This window comes from Pezoporus flaviventris, unplaced genomic scaffold (assembly GCF_033815535.1).
Source record: "Pezoporus flaviventris isolate CSIRO_AGI_PZ_B2104156 unplaced genomic scaffold, CSIRO_AGI_Pfla_v1 ptg000001l, whole genome shotgun sequence".
Lineage (NCBI taxonomy): Eukaryota > Metazoa > Chordata > Aves > Psittaciformes > Psittacidae > Pezoporus > Pezoporus flaviventris.
The window spans coordinates 51,824,745-51,846,145 of NW_026892549.1; positions in this window are offsets into that span (position 1 = coordinate 51,824,745).

A 21,401-nucleotide genomic window follows, 5' to 3' on the forward strand; every position below is an offset into this window, starting at 1 on the left:
GCATGCACACTCACAGAATGCCTCCATCTTGTACGTAACATTCTTTCGCTGTGGTTCAAACCACATGCCTCTAGGCACTAACATAGGTACAAAAATCTACAGAGAACATGGCATGTATTACCTTATTGCTGCATGACCATAAATAGGAATATAAAATATGATTTAACAGCTACAGTTACATTTTTTCCTGCACAGGAGGACATTGTGTAACCCGACACAACGCAAAGATGTGGCTGTGCACAGGAAAAACTTCCTAATTCTAGGGGTTAAAATTATTGATGGAAGACCCTTAAGAGCTGAGAAGCTTGCAGAATCCAGGCTGTGCCAGAAACAACATGGTAATGGTTGGTGCATGCAATTTGTACATTGAAAAATTGTAGGAAAGAGCCAGAATTCCACCTCTATCAAGCAGCAATGCAGCAGAAGCCTGAAGTGAGAAGTGCCAGACAAAGGATCGTGTGGTTTTTAATCTCTGCGAAAGCTGTGATGTAGAATAGGGTTAATTCAAGGCAAAGGTCAAGTTAATGTCTATTTTATCTCACCAGAGCATACGCTACTCCCCAAGGGAAAACCCTTATTCCAGAATACATCAACAGCAGTACATTTATGACACATATGAATTAATTTGATAATTTTGTTTTCACAAGAAGATATTAAAAAGGAAAACAATGAAAAAATGAATCTTCTGTTACAAGAAACTGACTCTTCATTCCAAGAGGACTGTAAATTCCACCTTATATTTATCCTGATAGAGCAGACCTACTCTCTGCAGCTCTACTGGTGAAATATCTACACTGTGTCAGGACATTTAAACCTCCATTTCATTTAACAAAATTCCTTTGTTTGTTTGTTGTTTTTTCCCCTTATCGAAAACTATCTAATAGAAAAGAAAAAAAAGATTGAAATATGGGATCAAGACAAACTAGAAACACAGCCTCTGAAGATAATATAATGGAAAAAAGGCAGCTTTGAATTACTTGTACGAAAAAAAGCTATGTAATAACCAATTTTTTTTAATTGTATTATCACAGTTAAAGGTAAACTTGCATTAGTAACTATTTAATGTTTAAACAAAGTATTAAAACTGCAGAATGATTGGAGGTGTTCTTTCAGAAATAAACCCCACTTTTAATAAGGTGAAAGAAAATTAAAGAAATATAGTGTTTACCAGTAATCTACTATGCTGTCAAGGTAGACCTGTTCACTAAAATCACAGTATAGTTCAATTTTTTGCCCTACAGCACAACTACTTCTCACATTATTATGGAACTGAGTTCCCACACAATAAACACAGATGAATTCGTATAGCTTATAAAGAAAAGTTTTAATTACAACTGTTCATTGTGAGTTACATCAGAGTCATTTGTGTCAGCAACTCAGGGGTCCTAGTGATCATCGCACTTTGTGTGGAGATGGAATCCCTTGTGATCATTGTGCTATGTGCAAAGGGTATGATAAGTGTCCCTCTCAATACCACAGTGAGGAGGAAGAAGAAACAAGGGAATAATTCCCCTGGGTCAACCGCAATATTGTGCAAAGAAATGTTTTGTTCATTGTTTAAATTGCATGAATAATCTTAGAAAGGGGGGGGGGGGGGAATAGGTAACTTAGAGATATGTCCTGTTACAGAACATTGTGAAATCTGTGCGCTGAACAAATAAACACAGAAGGAGTGGAATTTATGGGGGCTAAGATGGTGTTCAGACTTGTGATAGACATAATATTTCTTCACCTGGAGACAAGACCCCAACAACAGGTGGAGAAGCCCGGGAAAAGAAGACAACAGGATTGGCTGAAACCCAAGAAGTTCCCCTTGTGCGTCTTGGGCAGAGCGGAGACTTCTCAGTGCACCCAGTGCTGCTTGCTTATTGTCTCTCGATATTAATTATAATAAAAATCAATTAAAACAGATTGGCTAGGTTTTTATAATAAAATTGGTGACTCTGACATGATCTCTGTGTGGCTGCCTGGGACAAGGGGTGCCCCACAACTTGTGGCTCGGGAGCGGTAGCCCCGGACAGTCTCGAGAGATCAACAAACAGAGAGGCAATAACCAAGGAGTTCAAGCTCCCAGGAAAACTGCAGTATAAATTACCCATAATTCTTGTGCATGAAGACCTGGACGAGAAAAACAGACTGTAAGTATTGTTCGGTTGGGTGGGAAGGCCTGTGTGTGCGTGTGACTGAGATGTTTTCCTGTGTGAAGAGACGGAGTGCTTGGCGATTTGTGTTTGTGCACGACTGAGACACGGACTGGGTATCCTGGACCTGTGAAATACGGGCCAAGGCATGGAGATCTGTGAGGCGAGTGTGGACCTCTTCTAAGCGCGTTTCCAATCTCCCACGAGGGACTTGGCCACTGAAGGAAGGAAGTGGTAGTGATCGCCTGAGGGGAAACACACCCTGCAGGAAACGGGTCAGAGTAAAAGTCGTAACTCTAGCCCAGGAAGGGGCCCACAGAGAGGTCCCAAGGATAAGGCAGGGAGTGAATTACCATAAATACCCTCAGACAGTCCCTTGGGGGTAAGGGAAATGGGTCAGAGTGAAAGTCGCAGCTGTAGCCCAGAAAGGGGCCCACGGAGAGGTCCCAGGAATAAGACAGGGAGCAAATTACCAGAAATACCCCCAGACAGTCCCTTGGGGGTAATGATTAAAAACTGGGGCTTTCGGCCATCCCAAGAAGGGAAGAGTAAGGAGAGGATGGCCCATTACTGTATGGAAATATGGACTCAAGAGGGAATTCGGCCTGACCATTTATATTGGCCAATATTTGGAGCTTTTGATGATTGGAATTGTCAGGCTTTAAATTCATATGTAAATGGCAAGGAACCCTTTAATCAGGAGGAAAGTGATTATGCCGCATTGTGGAAAGAATCCTCTGTAGCGGTTTTGCTATTTCCCCTGAGGGAGAAGAAAGGGAAAGCAGAGAAAACAAAAAAAACATCATGGGAGGCATTGGATAATTTACCACCCCCCTATCCTTCGTTATCTCCCTGATTCTATTCCAACGGCTTCCCCTTTTCCCCCTTCTCCCCCTCCCTCCAGTTGTACTAGAAGTAAGACAAAAATACGGGAGGATAAAAATCCACAAGAGAAAACAGAAGAAAGAGAAACTTTATTTCCCCTCTGAGAGGTTCCGATGGGAGGAAATGTAGGAGGGATTGGATTTGTAGCCGTACCTCTGAACACCGGTGATGTAAGATACTTTAAAAAGGAAATGGGACAGTTATTAGACGACCCTTTGGGGGTTTCTGAACGATTAGATCAATTCTTAGGTCCTAATATTTATACCTGGGAAGAGATGCAGTCAATATTGAGGATACTATTTACTGCGGAAGAAAGACCTATGATTAGACAAGCTGGAATGTGAAATTGGGTGAGACGACATCAGCAGGGTCCTCCCGGAGAGCAAAAATGGCCTAATCAGAATCCCCACTGGAATAATCAAAATATTCAGGACAGACAAAACATGACGGACTTGAGAGAAATTATTATACAAGGAATTAGGGAGGCAGTTCTGAGAGGACAGAATATTAATAAAGCTTTTAGTGAACATCAGGAGAAAGATAAGTCTCCTACTGATTGGCTAGAGAGATTAAGGAAAACGTTGCAAATGTATTCTCCCAGGTAGGAGAAGCACTTTTAAAAACCCAATCTGTAGCACGATCTTGTGGGGATATCAGAAGAAAGTTAGAGAAATTAGATGATTGGCAAGATCGGGGATTGCAGGAATTGCTGAGAGAAGCCCAGAAAGTCTATGGATGGAGGGATGAGGAAAAACAGAAAGCAAAGGCAAAATATTTGTAGCAGCAGTGTGGGAAACTCAGGAACGAGAACAGCCAAGATCAATACCCAAGGTTTCAGGACCTGGGTATCGAGAAAGGAAACAGACAGAACAGAAGGAAAAGGCTAGGACCCTCTCTGAAGAGGTACCAGAATGTTATTATTGTGGGAAGAAGGGACACCTTAAGAGAAATTGTAGAAAGCAGATGCAGGATGAGAAGATGTTTAAAGATGAGGAATATGGGTGTCAGGGGCTATATATTCTGGGGACAAGAACATCATCAGAGCCCTTGATAAATTTAAAGATAGGTCCCCAGGGAGAAGAAATATTTCTAGTTGATACTGGAGCCGAAAGATCTATGGTTCGGCATATTCCTATGGGATGTCAGATAAGTAAAGGTACACCTTAGTAGTAGGTGCAAAAGGGGAACCCTTTAGGGTCCCTGTTATCAAAAACATAGTAATAGAATCTGAAAAGTAAATTTGTACAGGAGATTTTCTGCTAGTGGAGGAGGCACAGAGTAACCTATTAGGATGAGATTTAATTATAAAGTTAGGAATAAATTTAGAGGTGGAAAAGGAAGTGATTACTGTAAACTTGTATCAATTAACAGAAAAGGATGAAGAACAGATTAATTTAAAAGTCTGGTATAATAAGGGAGAAATAGGAAAATTAGACATTGAACTGTTGGAAGTGGAAATAACAAAACCAAAGGAGCCCATTAGGGTCAGACAATAAAGGAACCTTAGAACCCTGTATGTCACTGCATAACACTCCAATTTTACCGGTCAGGAAATCAGATGGGAGTTATCGGCTAGTTCAAGATTTAAGGGTATATTTGGGTGATTTGGGTCTATTTTGGGCTTGTTTGGGGCTATTTGGGTCTATTTTGGGGCTGTTTAAAGTTATTTTGGGCTGGTTTGAAGTATTCTGGGGCTATTTTGGGCTGGTTTGGGGCTCTTTTAGGCTGTTAGAGCTGTTCCGGGCTCTGACTGCCTCCCCCTGCAGCACTGGCACTGGCCATGGCCCGGAAGTGCTGCCCTTGACTGCCATCATGATGGAGGGCAGGGAGCGGAGAGTACTAACAGGGGCGCAACTGCTGGGGGGGGGGGATGGCGGGCCCCTGCACTGAGTGCGGGGAGACCCTGCGGTGGGACCCTCCCCGCGGGGCGAGGTAGAACCGTCCGAAGCAGGGGAGCTGGAATAAAGGTTGTGGGGAGGAAAAAATATGGGAAGAAAGGGGTTTGATAAATACACAAGGTAAAGGGTTAATACATGAGGAATTAGAACTATGCCAAATTCGACAACTGGAATCTCACCTTTTGAGATGCTATATGGGATGCCCTACACTCAAGGGCTACCAGTAAGTCACCCCAAATTGGAAGATATGACTATCCAACGCTATATCACTATTTTGAATGAAAACATGCAAGAACTCAGAGCCAAAGGAATGCTAGCTCAAAGCACTACTTTGGAATTTTCAATGCATAAAATCCGACTAGGGGACAGGGTATTGATTAAAGGTTGGAAGGAGGGTAGTCTAACCCCTCGTTGGGAGGGACCATTTCTTGTTCTTCTAACTACCAAAACGGTGATAAGAACTGCTGAAAAAGGGTGGACACACGCATCACGAGTAAAAGAACCCATAAAAGAATGGAGAGCTGTGACTGAACCTGGGGACACCAAGCTAACCCTCAAGAGGATTTAAACAGGTAACTGGGGGAATCCATATTGACTCCTATAGATATTATATGGGAAAAACAGGTGTAACTGAAAACATTTCCATAAATAATAGAATAAGGGCCAGTACCAGTCCACTTCCTACCTGTAAATGCTGCAACCTATATATATATTAGGACAAGGTGTCCCAATTGTTCAAAATATTATTACTTGGAGAGGAGACCAGGAACAATTTCTGAGGAACCAATTACAGTTCTTTTGCACTCAGTGTGAAACTGTAACCTCATTAGAACAGTTGTTGTGGGTCAAATATTATTACTATAATAGCCGACGGGGAATATACCTTCTATCTACCAGAGAGGGCAAGACCGGAGGGAATCGGTGCTGCAGCTGGAGAGGTCTGCCAAGGGCTACAGCCCCTGGGGCTGTGACTGCTGAGCACTATGATCCTGACTGGACCTCTTTTGGTGTTGGTTCTGAAAGGAACCATATGGGGAAATGCCGTGGCTTCTAAGGACATTCACAACTGTAGTGAATGCATTACCACAACTAGACGAGGGAGAGTAACCTCTCAAACACTGATTTATCACACCGTGTATGAATGTAAAGGAACAAAGCTACTGCATACATAACCAAACCCAATATGGACTTTGTAAAGATGTTTTGATCCAAAGGAACTCCCTTATGGCGAATGGAAATCCTGGTTGCACCCCAGTATTGGGAGGCCACCTTTGTGGATACGTATGGGACTGTGTATGTTGGGCCACCACAAATTGGGGTTATGAATACCATTAAAAATGGAAAATTAAAGAATTTGGAATTAAGATATGGGCTGCTGGAAAAGATCCAGGAGCTATAGTCCAAGTTAAAATTATGGAAAGTGTTAAGGAATCAATACAACATCATTTATTATTCATTCTATCATTTCCATTTCATTCTATCATGAAATGGAAACAGGAGTCCAATATGAAATTCCCACAGTTACTAAAAATCTCTTTGTAAATCTCGCTGAGAATATAGCGAAAACACTGAATGTAACCAACTGCTACGTTTGTGGGGGATTACTAATTATTCTTGTATAATCCCATGTTTCACCAGACTGATACATACGGTTGTACAAAACATGCAATTCACTGCCATGCCGTTGGAACCAGAGATAGCAAACAAGGGGGAAACCCACTCGTTAATGATATTAAAAACTAATGTGACTCCAATGTTATCCGTGGCTCGCAAGCACTCATTAAAATGGAGGCCAAGACACGAATCAATAACTTACACAAAAACAAAGGGGGGAATTGTGAGTTACATCAGAGTCATCCGTGTCAGCAACTCAGGGGTCCTAGTGATCACTGCACTTTGTGTGGAGATGGAATCCCTTGTGATCATTGTGCTATGTGCAAAGGGTATGATAAGTGTCCCTCTCAATACCACAGTGAGGAGGAAGAAGAAACAAGGGAATAATTCCCCTGGGTCAACCGCAATATTGTGCAAAGAAATGTTTTGTTCATTGTTTAAATTGCATGAATGTTCTTAGAAAAGGGGGGGGGGGGGAGTGATAGGTAACTTAGAGATATGTCCTGTTACAGAACATTGTGAAATCTGTGCGCTGAACAAATAAACACAGAAGGAGTGGAATTTATGGGGGCTAAGATGGCGGTCAGACTTGTGATAGACATAATATTTCTTCACCTGGAGACAAGACCCCAACAACAGGTGGAGAAGCCCGGGAAAAGAAGACAACAGGCTTGGCTGAAGAAGCCCAGGAAAAGAAGACAATAGGATTGTCTGAAGATGCCCGGGAAAAGAAGACAACAGGATTGGCTGAAGAAGCCCGGGAAAAGAAGACAACAGGATTGGCTGAAGATGCCCGGGAAAAGAAGACAACAGGATTGGCTGAAACCCAAGAAGCCCAGGAAAAGAAGACAACAGGACTGGCTGAAACCCAAGAAGCCCGGGAAACCAAAAAGTATAAGAGACTATCCCAAGAAGTTCCCCTTGTGCGTCTCGGGCGGAGAGGAGACTCCCCGGCGCACCCAGCGCTGCTTGCTTATTGTCTCTCGATATTAATTATAATAAAAATCAATTAAAACAGATTGGCTAGGTTTTTGTAACATTCATGAGAGCTTTTACTCAGACCTTATTCAGCACCTACAGCTTTCTGCAGCTCTGTAAGATCCAACATGAACAGTAACAGCATGGAGCCAGGATCCTACACAAGTATAAGAAATACTGTATCCTGCTTATTAGAGCTTTGTCTACCTAAAATACATCAAGTACATTAAAATCAGAGTTACATCACTGGAGACAACTGATGCTGATGTTTCAACCATTAAGTAGCTTGCCATAATGAAAACCCCAACAATGCTATCAAGCAGACCTGAACAACAACAACAAAACCCAAACAAAAGCCAAACAAACAAGAAAAGCTTCTGCTAGCCAGATTAACTTGGTTGCTTACTCAGATACAAAGGCAGAAAATCATCACATTTTAAGAGCTTAATGACAGTAGATTGAAGGTAGATGAATTTCAGCCTACAGAAACCAAGTGAAAATATTAGCATTTACATCATCACGTTTATTGAGGATTAACTGGTGACATTTCAAACATCTTGCAGTCCACGCAGACATCATTAACCCCTGACTTTTAACTCAGACTGGCCAGCCTCTCACTGACTTAGACCAGCACTCAGCCTAGCAGGATACTATACTCCACATAACATCACCCTACATAGCTCAAACACCACTGTGCATCACAGCTTCTCTCAGCCATTTTCATGTTGGTTGTCACACAGGTAAATTTGAATCAGGACCACGGCAAAACCACATTGCAAGTTATAAAATCCATTGAAAGAGAAACATTTACCTATAAGAGTGAGGAGCCTATTCAAAAACAGGCCCAAAATAAACGGATTCAGCCTTACTTCATACTTCCTAACCCCCAGTCCTCTCTTCCTGGGATCAAAGCCATTGTCTTAGCCCTAGTTCCTTCTCCTCCCTTGGCAGTGGGCCCTGATTGCTTGATAGATCACAGATGCTTTGATCTCTTCTCATATCTTAACTCGTTCCTCCCCAGCAGCGCAGCAATAACACAAGTGGGAAGGGTTTGTTATTCCTACATCTGGCAAAACTGGTTCCATGTATCCTTTCAATAAGCAGAAGATAAATAAATGTTATAGCAAAAGAATGCAGGAAAACTTTCAGAATATTTTATTGCAATTGGACCCCTCTAAACTCTGAGAGGTCAAAATCTTTGAAAACCAGCATTTCACATAAATGTGCATAGAGGAAGCACACTTCATCCAGCAGTCAGAAGTTTCTAAAGAAGCTATTTTCCCTTCTTTTTCCCCAGCACACCCCTTCCCTCCCCAGCATTATTAATAGCAGAGATGGCTTGTCTAGCCCACTCCTACTTCATTGACCCTCCTGTAGCAATTGTGAGAGACACAGAAGGACACAAAAGGCAGGGGAGGATTTTCTTACTTCTGTTTTCACAGTTTAACATGTAGTTTGAGATTCAGAGCAACACAGACAGACAAAAACCCAACAAATTACACACACAAAGTAACAGACTCTGGATTTAAGACAAGGGTTTCCACAGTATGTTTATGTGGAAAAGCAGCACATGATGCAAATTACACTCTAGCTGATTTAGATATGCCAGCAGATTATTGTCCTTGGGATGAATAAATCTGTCTCACAGTCAACATTTCCTATTTACTGCAGAACTATGGGGTTACATAGAGTTGAAAGACAGCAATTTGGGCACAAGCGTGGTATTAATTACACCAGCCTTTGGCAGCTTCTAGTTCTGCTGCTGCCTGAGAAGAGCATTTTGAACAAGACTCATTATTACATAAATCACTGAGTAGGTGCTCAGTACTGGGCAACCCATGCAGATATACATGCTGGCTTTTCATCTCCCATTTTTTTTCTATGCCATATTTTTTCCTTTGAAATTTGTTGTTGTTGTTGGTTGGCTTGTTGTTTTTACCATGAGATTTAATTTTCTTCTGAAAACCTGTATTAAAAGTGACAAGTATACTGAATTCCTGGAAACCATATCATATTGAGGAGTTAGTTATTAAAATTCATGTGTCATATTACCTCTTAAACTCAAGTCATGGGAACCAGATCCTTAGTAAGATTTGAAATGCATATGACACATGCAATGCCTAGCAGTAACAAATTTTTCCTGCAGTCTATTATGAGACTGGTATTACACCAGTGTCCTCCTGTGAACTCTAAAGTGGACTGTTCAAGGCAATGGAAGGATTAGACCTACCTGTGCACAAAAGCTGTAATATTTCGCCAAGATTTCTTCAGTTATCTAGAGACACTTTGGAATGCCATGGGAAAGGGCTCTTTAAAGGACTAGAGGCCTGCTTAGAAGCATAGAACTGGAGAAGAAGACACAGTCAGTGGAAATTTAATTGACTTTGCAGTTTGACTCTGTCATCAGTCCTGGCATAAGAAACAGTGGATTCTAGAAACACTGATATTATCAAAGTCTGTACTCACACAAAAGATCATCAATAGCATCAGCAGAATTCTGAATAGGACCAGTACATACAGCAGTACATGCACTTCCATTTTTATCAAGTGTTCATTTCTGGGGGAAACTCCAGAGAGGATAAAATTTTCACTGTGAAGGATAGTTATCAAGAAACTACAAGATTTTTAAAGATGATAAAGTTTGAATATGAATGATTATGACATCTCAAAGTAGTATAATTCTAATGTTTCCTCAATATGTGACAAGCATTTGTGCTTATGAATAAGGAACCTGACAGATCAGTGCTTCCCTCTAACGTAGTATAATACAGTTATGTATGGTTACATAATTTGCAATACAATAGACTTAGAAGTTCAAGCCTACTACAAAATTATTACTTTAATTAACTTTGGATTGCACTATTTTTCATTTGTGGTTTGTTTCTTTACTATTAGTATGTCCTGTTATTGTTACCTATTAGTACAGAATCTGAATTAAAATTAAAATCATGCTTTTTTTTTTTCTTTTTGTTCTGGTAGCAAGTTACAAAGGCATATAGAATCAAAATGTCTAATTTCTCCTTTACAGGAGGCCAACAGATTTTTTTCAATAGAGATCTGACACATTGGCCTACACACTGTAGAGCAAGGCAGTTTCAGAGTAGTCAGATTTATTGGATCAGCTCCTGTAACATTATAGTATTATGAACTTCTTGTTATACAGCTTAGTACAGTAAACCTTGATGCCAACTGAAAAGTGGCACCTTGAACTGTAGGGTTTCATTTGAAAGTAAGGAAATCTACATGACAATAAATTATTTCCTGCAGCAGAAATTTTCAGGGAAAAAAAATCAGCTACCACCACAGAATATAAACAAGAACAAGGAGCGGGTGGAAAAAGATAGTCATCTTACTATACATGAAATAAGCTAAAATGACCTTCACACTTTGCCAGTATACAAGTCTGCTGTTTAGAGACCATTTAACGCTTTCTCAGCCAAATTTGAGTGATGACTGCTGCAAGTGCCTGACCTCCCTGCAGAATTAGGGTTCTGCACACTTTCTCCTCCGTTACACAATAACTACTGAATTCAGAAATACAAACTGAGATTAAGAAAGGCATGTAAAAACAGGACTTACATCTGCATCCTGAGCAGGGAGTTACATAAAACTAAGCACAGGAAGTACTAAATGTCTTAAATCCTACTATTAAGTGTCTCCTCTCTCTAAAGATTCACAGATGAGAAGATGAGAGGCCTCTCAAGGGTGTCATCTAACATGAGATTAAGTATTGCTGTACAAAATGCTTGGAAACCTATTCCCTCTCTCAAATAAGATGCTGCATTTCCTCCTTACTGAATTAAATACAACAGCAAATAACTCACAGGTTTATAGCATATTTCAGTGACATATGGCACTGGTTGCTGCTGAGTCTTTGGGAGAAAACATTGGAATGGGTGGGCGGGGCTCAGGGACAAATCAGTTTTGTGGTTTTTGAAATATACAAAATTGACTTATTTTTGTTTTGAAAAACTTTAAGATTGACATGAACATGAAATAACATTATAGCAGTTAGAATTTTTATAGTCATGTTATAGTTGCGATTGAGGTTTTATAAACAACTATAGATAAATTTATATAGGTACACTAGGAATATATTTATAATTTACCATAAAACCACAAATGACAACTCTGAACACACACTCTTCAGCCCACAAAGCCAGTGACAGACCACAGTTTACATCCTAAACTAAGAAAAGTTGCTAGTTAATCTGATATATGAGCAAGTATGACTGACTTTAAATGGACTAACCTCCATATTAAAATTACTGGATATGAAAAAATTATAAATACCTCTTAGAATATAGGGAGATGGTGATTATAGTAACTTCTTTTATATAAGACAATGCAGAGTCTATCCAAATATCATGTTACTGGAAAAGTGCACCAGGGCAAACCCTAGAGATGAAGTAATAGGGTAAGTGAGCCAAGGTTTCTCTTTCCTAGCCTGCTGTAAATGATGTTTTTGTCACAGATGTAACTAATGACACACACTGTTGGAGTGAATGTGGAAAAAACTTCACACAAGAAATGTTATACTTTTATTTTCCTTGCCAGGCATAAATTGATTCCATATACTGTTACCACAAATCCTGTGAATACTCTGTTCTGTGCAGAAACATACTTTGCTGGCACAGATATTCTGTGCTCTAGTTGTACTGGTTCTACTCAATATTAAAACTACTCTTTGTTGCTTGAACTTTTATTAGAGGCTCTGGGTTTATATGACTAAGATGAAAGCTTAGCTTGTACCACTATAAAAGCTTGAGAAAATCACAGCATTTCCCTTGTCATTTTTGTCTGCCCAGTTTTTCATTAGTTTGAAAAACAAATGTGAACTTGGCTTTGTGAACTGACAGCCACTTTTCATGAAGCTCTACGACACTGGTCATTTGAGGGTGTATCAATTAATTTGAAGATATTTGAAGAATATGAAGTAGAAAGAGAAAAATGCAACAAAATAACCAAACTTTTTTCCACTTTCAGCAAAGCCCTTATTGCTCAAAACAGAGTTCAGCAGAAGTGCGTATCAGTGCTCTGTTTTAACACAAAGAGATTAATGAAATCAGGGTCAAAAACTTTTACCTTGGTGTTCTTGTTCATTTGTGACACTAAACTGAGCTAAAATGCCTCCTTGGCTTCCCTAGGTGCTCAAAGATCTTTGCTTTTCCCTTTGTCTTTGCATCTTGGTCCCACATAATTGATTCTGACCAAGTGTTAGCTGTTACGTCCAACTCCCAGAAGTTTTTCCTGAACTACAGTTATTCCTGGTGATTCATACGTCTGAGAATCTTACTGAAAAATAAACTATTGGAACCTTTAAAATAATTAACTTGGCTCTTTCAACGCACAGGATCTTTTGAAGAGATTGCAAGGAAGGGAGAAATGTAAGAGGAGCAGAGGGCTGGACTGCGTGCTTGTGGAATCCTGGCACTGGGAAAGCATTTGTCTTTATCTACTTACACTGGGGCCAGATGCAGAAAGCCAAGGGTAACTTACATCCCAGATGCAACCACTAATGATGTGTAAACATATCAGAGAGATCTCCTATTTTCCAATAAATCTGAGTCCAACATAATTTTTGCTTCAAGAGAGTGAAGGGGCAATTTAAAAAAAAACAAAAACAAAACTCAATGTACTGAAGGCTTGCACTCTTATCTAAACTGGTCAGTACCTTTCCAATATTACCTTTTTATGTAACTTTCTTTTGTTCCATTTTATGTGAACATAGGTATTTAATCTTGTCCACAAAGAATAAGGTTTTAAGCAGGGTAATAATCAATAAAGATTCAAAATTCAAAAAACCTGATGCTAAGCTTGCTGCTGACTCACTTGGGGAGTTTTCCAAGGTCCTTAATCTAGTTCTGTTTATTCACATGGAAAATTAAGGACCAAGACATAATTAGTGTTCATAAAGCAGTCTGAAAAAAACATAATCACTTCCTCATTAAAAATCTGTATGATTTGTTTGATTTTGTATACCACCAGTACCTTTGTGTGTCCTCCTAACTCAAAGACTTACTTATTAACATTTCTGGACAGCTTATGTTGCTTTACTAAACATCTTTAGTCCTCTGCTTTCTCTGAGGCTTCTTATACTCTATGCTGTATTGTAATCCGGCCTGTAAAAACATAAAATGAAGGTGACAACCTGCATTATACCTTTAAATGCTGAAGTCTCAGTATACATATCAAGGTATTTAGAGAGAGAGAAAAAAAATTGCATTTTTAGTCCTATGCACAACATGTATTTAACAATATAGTTAAGGAGAAAAGAAATTTGGATTGAGTGATATGAAGTGAAAGTGCTGATAGCAGGAGGCTTTTGACTCCCTGAGAACTGGCTTGCACCCTTCTGGGAAGGAACTGGCAACTGATTTAGGGATTATTGACTTGAATAAATAGCTCTCAAGTTTCAGAGTCAGTTTTGGTAATAACAGAAAAAGCTGAATTGCACTGAGTTCTTTACTAACTCCCTTTCTTATCCTCTAATACAAATACTGTTCTCTTTCACAACCTCAGTAGAGCTCCCACTGGCTGGACATATGAGTCTTGCTGTGTATAGAAGCCAGTAAAACAGCCAAGTGCTTTCTCAATAATAGCTTTCAGCTTCTCTTTTTCCTGTAGCATGCTCTGAGGGAAACGAGTAGCCTGTTTGTTACAGTCATTGGAAGTGCATCCCCTGTACTAGATTTGCATTACCCAGGCTACTTCTCCCCATTCCCCAGAAGCTTTAGCAAATCTCCTTTCAGATCTCACTAGCTGCAGCATTTACAGGAGTATATATCGGTTGAACACAAAAGGAAATTAGATTAATTAATTTTGTCTTAGTTACATGGAGAATACCTCTGTGTGTGTGCATTCAGATAGACAAATGTATGAAAACCAGACTAACATCTAATTCTCCTCTTTCTTTGCCTCAATATTCCCAAGCATTTTTTGGCTGTGTTTGCTCTTGAATATGAATACTCTGAACTGACTTTCTTTTTCTACGACCTTTGGGCTCAGTGCTCTTCTGCACACCTGGCCACTCTGCGGTCTCCCTCTGATTCTTTATGTCCTAGCAATTAGATATCATGTCTTTGTTTCCTCACTAGGGAAATTCCTTCACTCCAAGTCCTGGCTCTAGGGAGGAATAAGACTTCCTCCTTTTTCTTCCTTTTTTTTTTTTTCTTTCTTCTTGTCTTAGTTTATTCACTGTTAAGAATTGTTTCATTGATGTGCCTGTAGAACCCTAACCCTTAACTCAAAGGGCATGCGAACACAAAAGGCAATAGGCATGTTCACATATGCTATGGGAATCTCCCATATTGGTTCTGTTTTGTTTCCATCTTAACAGAAAACACAATTACAAACAGTAATAACTAAACCATCTCCTCTCACCCATGCAGTGAGTCACCAGGACTTTCCATAATAGTAAGACAAATAAGCATATTTTTATGCTTATTATTTTTATGCTTAGACAACTACGCTTCACAGAAGAAGGGAGCTTTGATACTACTTCTGTACCTACAGTCTTCTGCTCTTAGTAAAACACACTTTTACATCAAGCTTTTTGCCCTGGGAATGATAAAAGAATTATGCACTTTTCAATCAAAACTGCATATTGTTGGTCTTATGGTCTTACATGTTCTTAGTTTTCAGCTAAGCCCTGTAAGCAAGATAGCATCTGCAAGACGAAAATGAGAAACAGCTGCAAAAAAATCTTGTTTACATACTGTGTGGATATGCACATGGTAATCCAGGGGTATTCCAAAAACTATACCAGCCTACTGAAAATTAAAGGCGACTATCTCTCATTAATTTTGTGTTGGTTTGAAACAAAATGTGGTACATGGTCCAATTGATCTGTCAATGGGATAGACACAGCATAGAGTGAAAGCCCACAGCACTGCAGAAACCCAGTTCTCTCTCTGGCACGACTTTACAGGGATTTGAGTGTACTATTTCATATCACTGGAAAAAATGACAAGTGGAAATATTAATTTTGCTTAAAAGAGTTTTTCTCAGTGTAACTGTAGAACTTAACATATCTCTGCTTTTCATAATATAGTATTTATTTCCCATAAATTGTGAGTAACTCAGTTCAGGCATTTCAGATGAATGCAGTTTCTGTAACAATCAGAACAAATTAAGGGAATCTACCAATTTAAGGACTTGTATATAACAAGGTTTTTAAAAAATTTTATAACCACATTCTGAAAATTTACAAGGAATCAGTGAAATTCAAGTCCCAGCGCAACATACTCTTTACTACCAAGAGCAACGAGTGAAGAACTCTTTTGTACATGGTGTCATTAAGAGTACTATAGTCATGAAGGAAAACACCACATCACTGGGATAAACTGATACTTCATACAGATTTGAGAGCTAGGCTTGCTTTCAAACCTTTTCAAATTTGAAACACATCTTGAGAAATTACTGAAGTCTGTGGAAGGGAGGCAGAGCCCCTGCTAGGACTAGTCAGTGATGCTGCCTGATACATAAGGGATCAAATGATAACTAGACACCCTAGAAATACCTTATGAATGGTCATTTCATTACATGACGCATTCAGAATGTGGTATTTTAAAAATCTATGTACCAGTGTGCCACATAGGAGCTGTCACAAACCACCTGCTATTTTGAGCTCATATTCCTCTGTTTCACATTTCCAGTGTGCTACTGTCTGTGGCATACCGAACTTTCTAAGCTGGTAACATTTTTGCATCTTATTACTAAGACGCTGTTTACTTCCAGTTTCAGGTAATGTATGAAGTTGTTAGTGGAGGCATAATACTAACTTCTTTTGTTTCTGAACAGTCACTCTATGAACTCCCCAAACACATTCTAATTTAGTCCTATTTATTATTATCCATTGGCCTTGTGATTTTTATAATCCATATTATTTAGACTGGGAGTAGAATTTTAAAAGGTACTGTATCAAATAGATTGCAAAACAAATAACTCTGTAATGAGTTACATTGCTATACTATGCCTATAATAATCATATATAAATTCATTCTGATGTATTATGCGCAGCACAGAGGTAAGTGGGCATATAATTAATTTATTTCATGTTTCTTCATCTAGTATTACTGTAATTACTTTTTTATGCAATCGAGTTATTCCAGCACAATTTCATTTATTCCTGGTATATGACTGACTGCATTAGACTTTGTATTCTGTTAAGGCATAGAAATTCCTTCTACCCCTCCACTTCAGCCCCCTTCTATCTGCCCCATTTCATCAGATGGAAAGAAGCCAGATGACATAATACCTTCAAAGTCAGACTAAGCAAAACCATGGAATGTGTAGACGCATGATTAACTCTTTGCTGTTGAAAGTGTGTATTAGTTGATTTAAAGGAGTCATTGTGCTTCTTTTAAGAGAAAGAAAGAGGTGCCTTCCACTAATCTAACTGGATTTTGGCTTAAATCTTGCAATGACACCAAAATACACATATATCTTTTAGCTATCAGGCAGATTTATTTTTTCCAGGGTTACCCATTCTCTTCCTCCACAAGGATTTGTTTCTTTGCCTGTTTCTATTTCCTTTTACTCTGTCATGCTATGGAACTTCACTGTCCCACGAGCAACAGGAAATTATTTTCTCATTCAGGACCCAAAACTTGGGCCAATGGCTCTGATATGAGGGGAAAGGGAAACAAAATCCATGTCTGAGGTATTTGAAAATATTAAGTCTGTACAGGATGAAACAACATTTGCTCTTTGTTGGTCCTAATTAAGAAAACAACAACAACAACAAAATAATATTTTGTTCCATATCAAATCTGCTTCTGACAGTTCATATTTTCATACGTAGGGTTATAATTTTGGCCAAAGATATCTCAGATATATGTTGGATATGAAAATGGAAAATAAAGCCAAACTATCGGAGCTTGTTGTGCTCCCATTAGATCCTTTGGCTGGATAGCTGTGTACATCTTACAAAATGCCTTGAAGACCAGGGATCCTTCAGAGTCATCTTGCCTGGCTGCTTTTCTGTGCCCAAGGAATTTGGAAGGTTGCAGAAAATCCTGTCATGTGATTCTCATCCTATGAATCAAGTACTTGTATTTTAAAGATCTATTGAAACCATTGTGCCTCTGCAGTTCAGAAAACTCTAGTATGTCCCCAGGATTATGTAGCTCGTGGAAGGACTCTTCTCTTATTGTGTGACAGAGACCTTAGCTACATATTCCAGAGGAGCTCAACAGCGATATTTGGGAGAAAAGGACCAATCAGTATTAATCAGCACGCAGAACTGGGCTCTCACAAACAATAAATACAAATAGCAAACCCCCACTGCATACATTTCCATTCCTTGAGAAAATGCTATCTATCTGCTTTAGACAGGAATGTCAATGTTATTTTAGTTACTGCCTGTAGAAATCAGCTTAATCCACAATGTAGTTGAAGACAGGGCAACAAAACTGCTCCGTGTAATAAAGGATCTCATTTTGTCTTGTGTATTTACAAAAATTCATGAAAAAAAAAAAAACAAAACCAAAAACACAAACCCTAAAAAAAAGTCTTTGTTGGTATTTTAAAAATATGTTGATGATGTTTCATATTATATTCTGTTCCTGTAAAAAGCAGTTGCTCAAGAATCCTTTCTTTTCCAGTGAAAGTTATAAAAGCTGTCTTGCTTATTACAGTTTCAGAATCAAACTTCAAAAGGTTAGAAATCTCAGAACTCATCTTGCTGGTGCTAGTCCACTTTTCATTTCTATATTGCAATACAAAACTTTTTTCACCTGACACTATTCCACTGCCCTCGAAGACTCTTGCATCATTCCGTGTTCTGTGAAATCCATTAGGAAATCACTACTTGTTTGTGCTTGTCTCACTCTGGCACAAGCTGTATGGCATCTCGTGGGTGAAGCATGATTACGTATCTCCTGGATAAAAAACAGAAAGATGTCAGTTAATATGGTACAATGCTGCCCTGAAAAAATAACATAAAACTCACCAAATGTAAAGTCACAGGGCTGATGTTCTAGTCATCTTATTTCAGGTGTCTCTCAAGGCACTAGCATATCACAGAATCATTTAGGTTGGGAAAAAACCCTTAAGATCATCAAGTTGAAAATCAACCATGCAGACCTGTAGGCAAGCAAGTGCTGAAAGCCACATCTTAAAATGCAAATCTATGCTGTGAAAAAAAAACTGTGCCATCTAAGACAATTAGGTGCTCTGATGTTAAACTTCAGTTCATTTGTGGAATTCTGGGTAACACTTCTACATTCCATTGGCTTCACAGAAGGCAGTCCACAAATAACAATTCCATATTTTAGGTAGCATCTGACAAGATCACAGTAAATAAAGTACAGCTCATACATAGAAAATTGCTTTTTAATGAGCAAGTTCAATCCCCTAAACAGAATGAAACAGCAGTCAAAGCGTATGATGTTGTAATCAGAGTCTGTATTAAAATATATATGCAAGGAGAACTAAATGAGGATTAGAAAGGCAACTGCTTCACCTGTAATTTAAGTCCTTAGCTTTGCCACCTTACAACCTCATTCCAACATACCTTTAACATACAATGTATAATTTTAAAATTATGTCATTCCTGTCTGATAACATTATTATTCTCTTCTAAAGAACATGTATGTGTACAAGGGTAGATGATAAAAAACAAATAAATATCATGACTGTGATCTTCCATTACTTAGAAAACAAAAAAAAACTATCATTAGTTGGAATTAATCCATTAATTAATTGAGGAATTTCTGTAATTATTTTAAAAATGTGATAGCCTTCATGCTGTCCTGTCTGCTAAACACTTGGGAATGTATGTAATAATGCTGCCCGTTTGGACAATATTCCTGAGATGTATACTAGTACAAATTGATTCAGAAAATTAAGTCTCCTGACAAAATCATGTTTCAGAAGCTGAAAGCACTGGTGATAGGGATCAAAATTCAGTCACAACCTGGAGAATAGCTCTATTCCCACCTGAAGCAAAAGGATGAGCACTGTTACTGGCTGCTATAAGGAACCTTTCCTCTTTTCAAGTATCATTTTATAGTCACAAAAATGACTCTTTTAAATTAGGGAAGAAAGTCAACAGTGTAGTTGCCTGTTCTGGAGTTAAGAGGATTTCGGTTGAGAGAAATGAGACACAAATAGAGAACTCACAACTAGTTTATTAATATAAGAACATATAGAGATATTAACAGATACAGCAAAGGATACTTCTGATGTTTAGTTATCTTACCAAGCCCAAAGACCATCAAGTACTGAAGATAGGGAAACCAGCTCCGAGAAACATCATTGCAGTGAGAGGTGGTGGCTCAACCTTAACAGATGTCCCCACAGAAGCAACGTTGACCTGAGTGGTATGAGGTTCTGCCTCCCTGCATTGCATGAGGCTCAGGCTTTTATACTAACAGAAATGCACACTCTGACGCAGGGGACCAGCCTATGTCAGAAGAAGTGGCCAGCAATATCTAGAAAGGTCTCCAAGGGTCAGGACTTTTCAGGGGAGCTCTAAAGTGGAACTTTCTGGGGAGGAACCAAAGCTGGACTTTCCCAGGAGCATCCAAAGGAGGACTCTCCGGGTAGGAGCCAAAACAGGACCTTCCAGGGAGGAGCCACAGCGGACAAACTGTGTGTTTTACCACGGACCTGTTGTCCCTGACCTGTTGCCCAAATCCCAGCATTTAAAATATGAAAGATACCAGTGTATTTTTGTAGAAGGGCACTAGGAAAGTTTGATTATCTCTTCGAATCACATATGTCCATGAATAAAAACAACAGGAAACATAGTCCAATTTGCTGGCCCCTCTGGGTTGTGAAAATAGAAACAGCAGAATAGAGAACTGACCACATGCTCCATACCTGCATAAAAGAAGCTGAGATTTTTCAGTCTGGCACTAAGTCCCTGGGTGTCAGCCAACAGATATGGCCAGATTTATGATAGAGAGTATGCTAATCTTACAAGAAAGCTGGAATAAATTACTCTGCTGTTCTGACAACTGAGAAATGGCAAAAGAATTGTGCTCAAGTCACATTTTTCTCCTGGTACTTCTCCCAAAATGACACAAGTCACAAATTCTCCATCACTAAATTGATGAGTTTATCATTAATTACATTGAATCTCAAAGATATAAACTTAAGTCTATGAATATTAACCTTTACTGCATGAAAGCCATATGGTTGCATATATTGTCTCCTCCACAAACCAGAAATATTTTTTATGTCAGGAACCTTACTTCTACACCAAAACTGCTCTGTGCCCTCTGCATCTGCCAGATTTCAGATTAAGCTAATACAGAGTTTTAGTGATGCAAAAGAATAAAACAGCAACTTCCCAATAAAAAGAAACAATGCATAACTGTTTCGATGTGACAGCTGTCATAAATAATAGTCAATATTTAATACTGACATAAAGGTTTTATTTTCCAGTGACTGAGATTAGTCAAGATTTATTAGGGTAACTAGCCTGAAAAACCACATACAGATTTTAGCTTTTTCAAGCAATAGTAATGGTTAATGAGATCTTTAAGCTGTGACGTCTCTTTTTCCTCTGAGAACAACAAAAGTAAAGCTGAATCTTTCTCTACAGATCTCTTCACTTTCAGATTATTGACTTCTGGCATGTCTCCCTGCTTCAAGGAAGGGACTTTGAGATTTTGGAAAGAGAAAGAAGATTTTCCTTGTGGAAAGCTTTATGTTGCTATTACTAGTCTTTGGAGCTGAGTGGACAGATTTCCAAGCAATTAAACACTTCTGCATCCAGTAATGAAAAAGACTCTTAAAAAATGTGTTCACAGTTTCAGGAGTACTGTACTCACAGTTTCACAGAAGGAATGCATAATGTGATACATTATAGATCTCCTTTTCAAATAGTGATTTTGGTTTTTGTGACATAAACCCTCTATGTTCAGCAGTCACG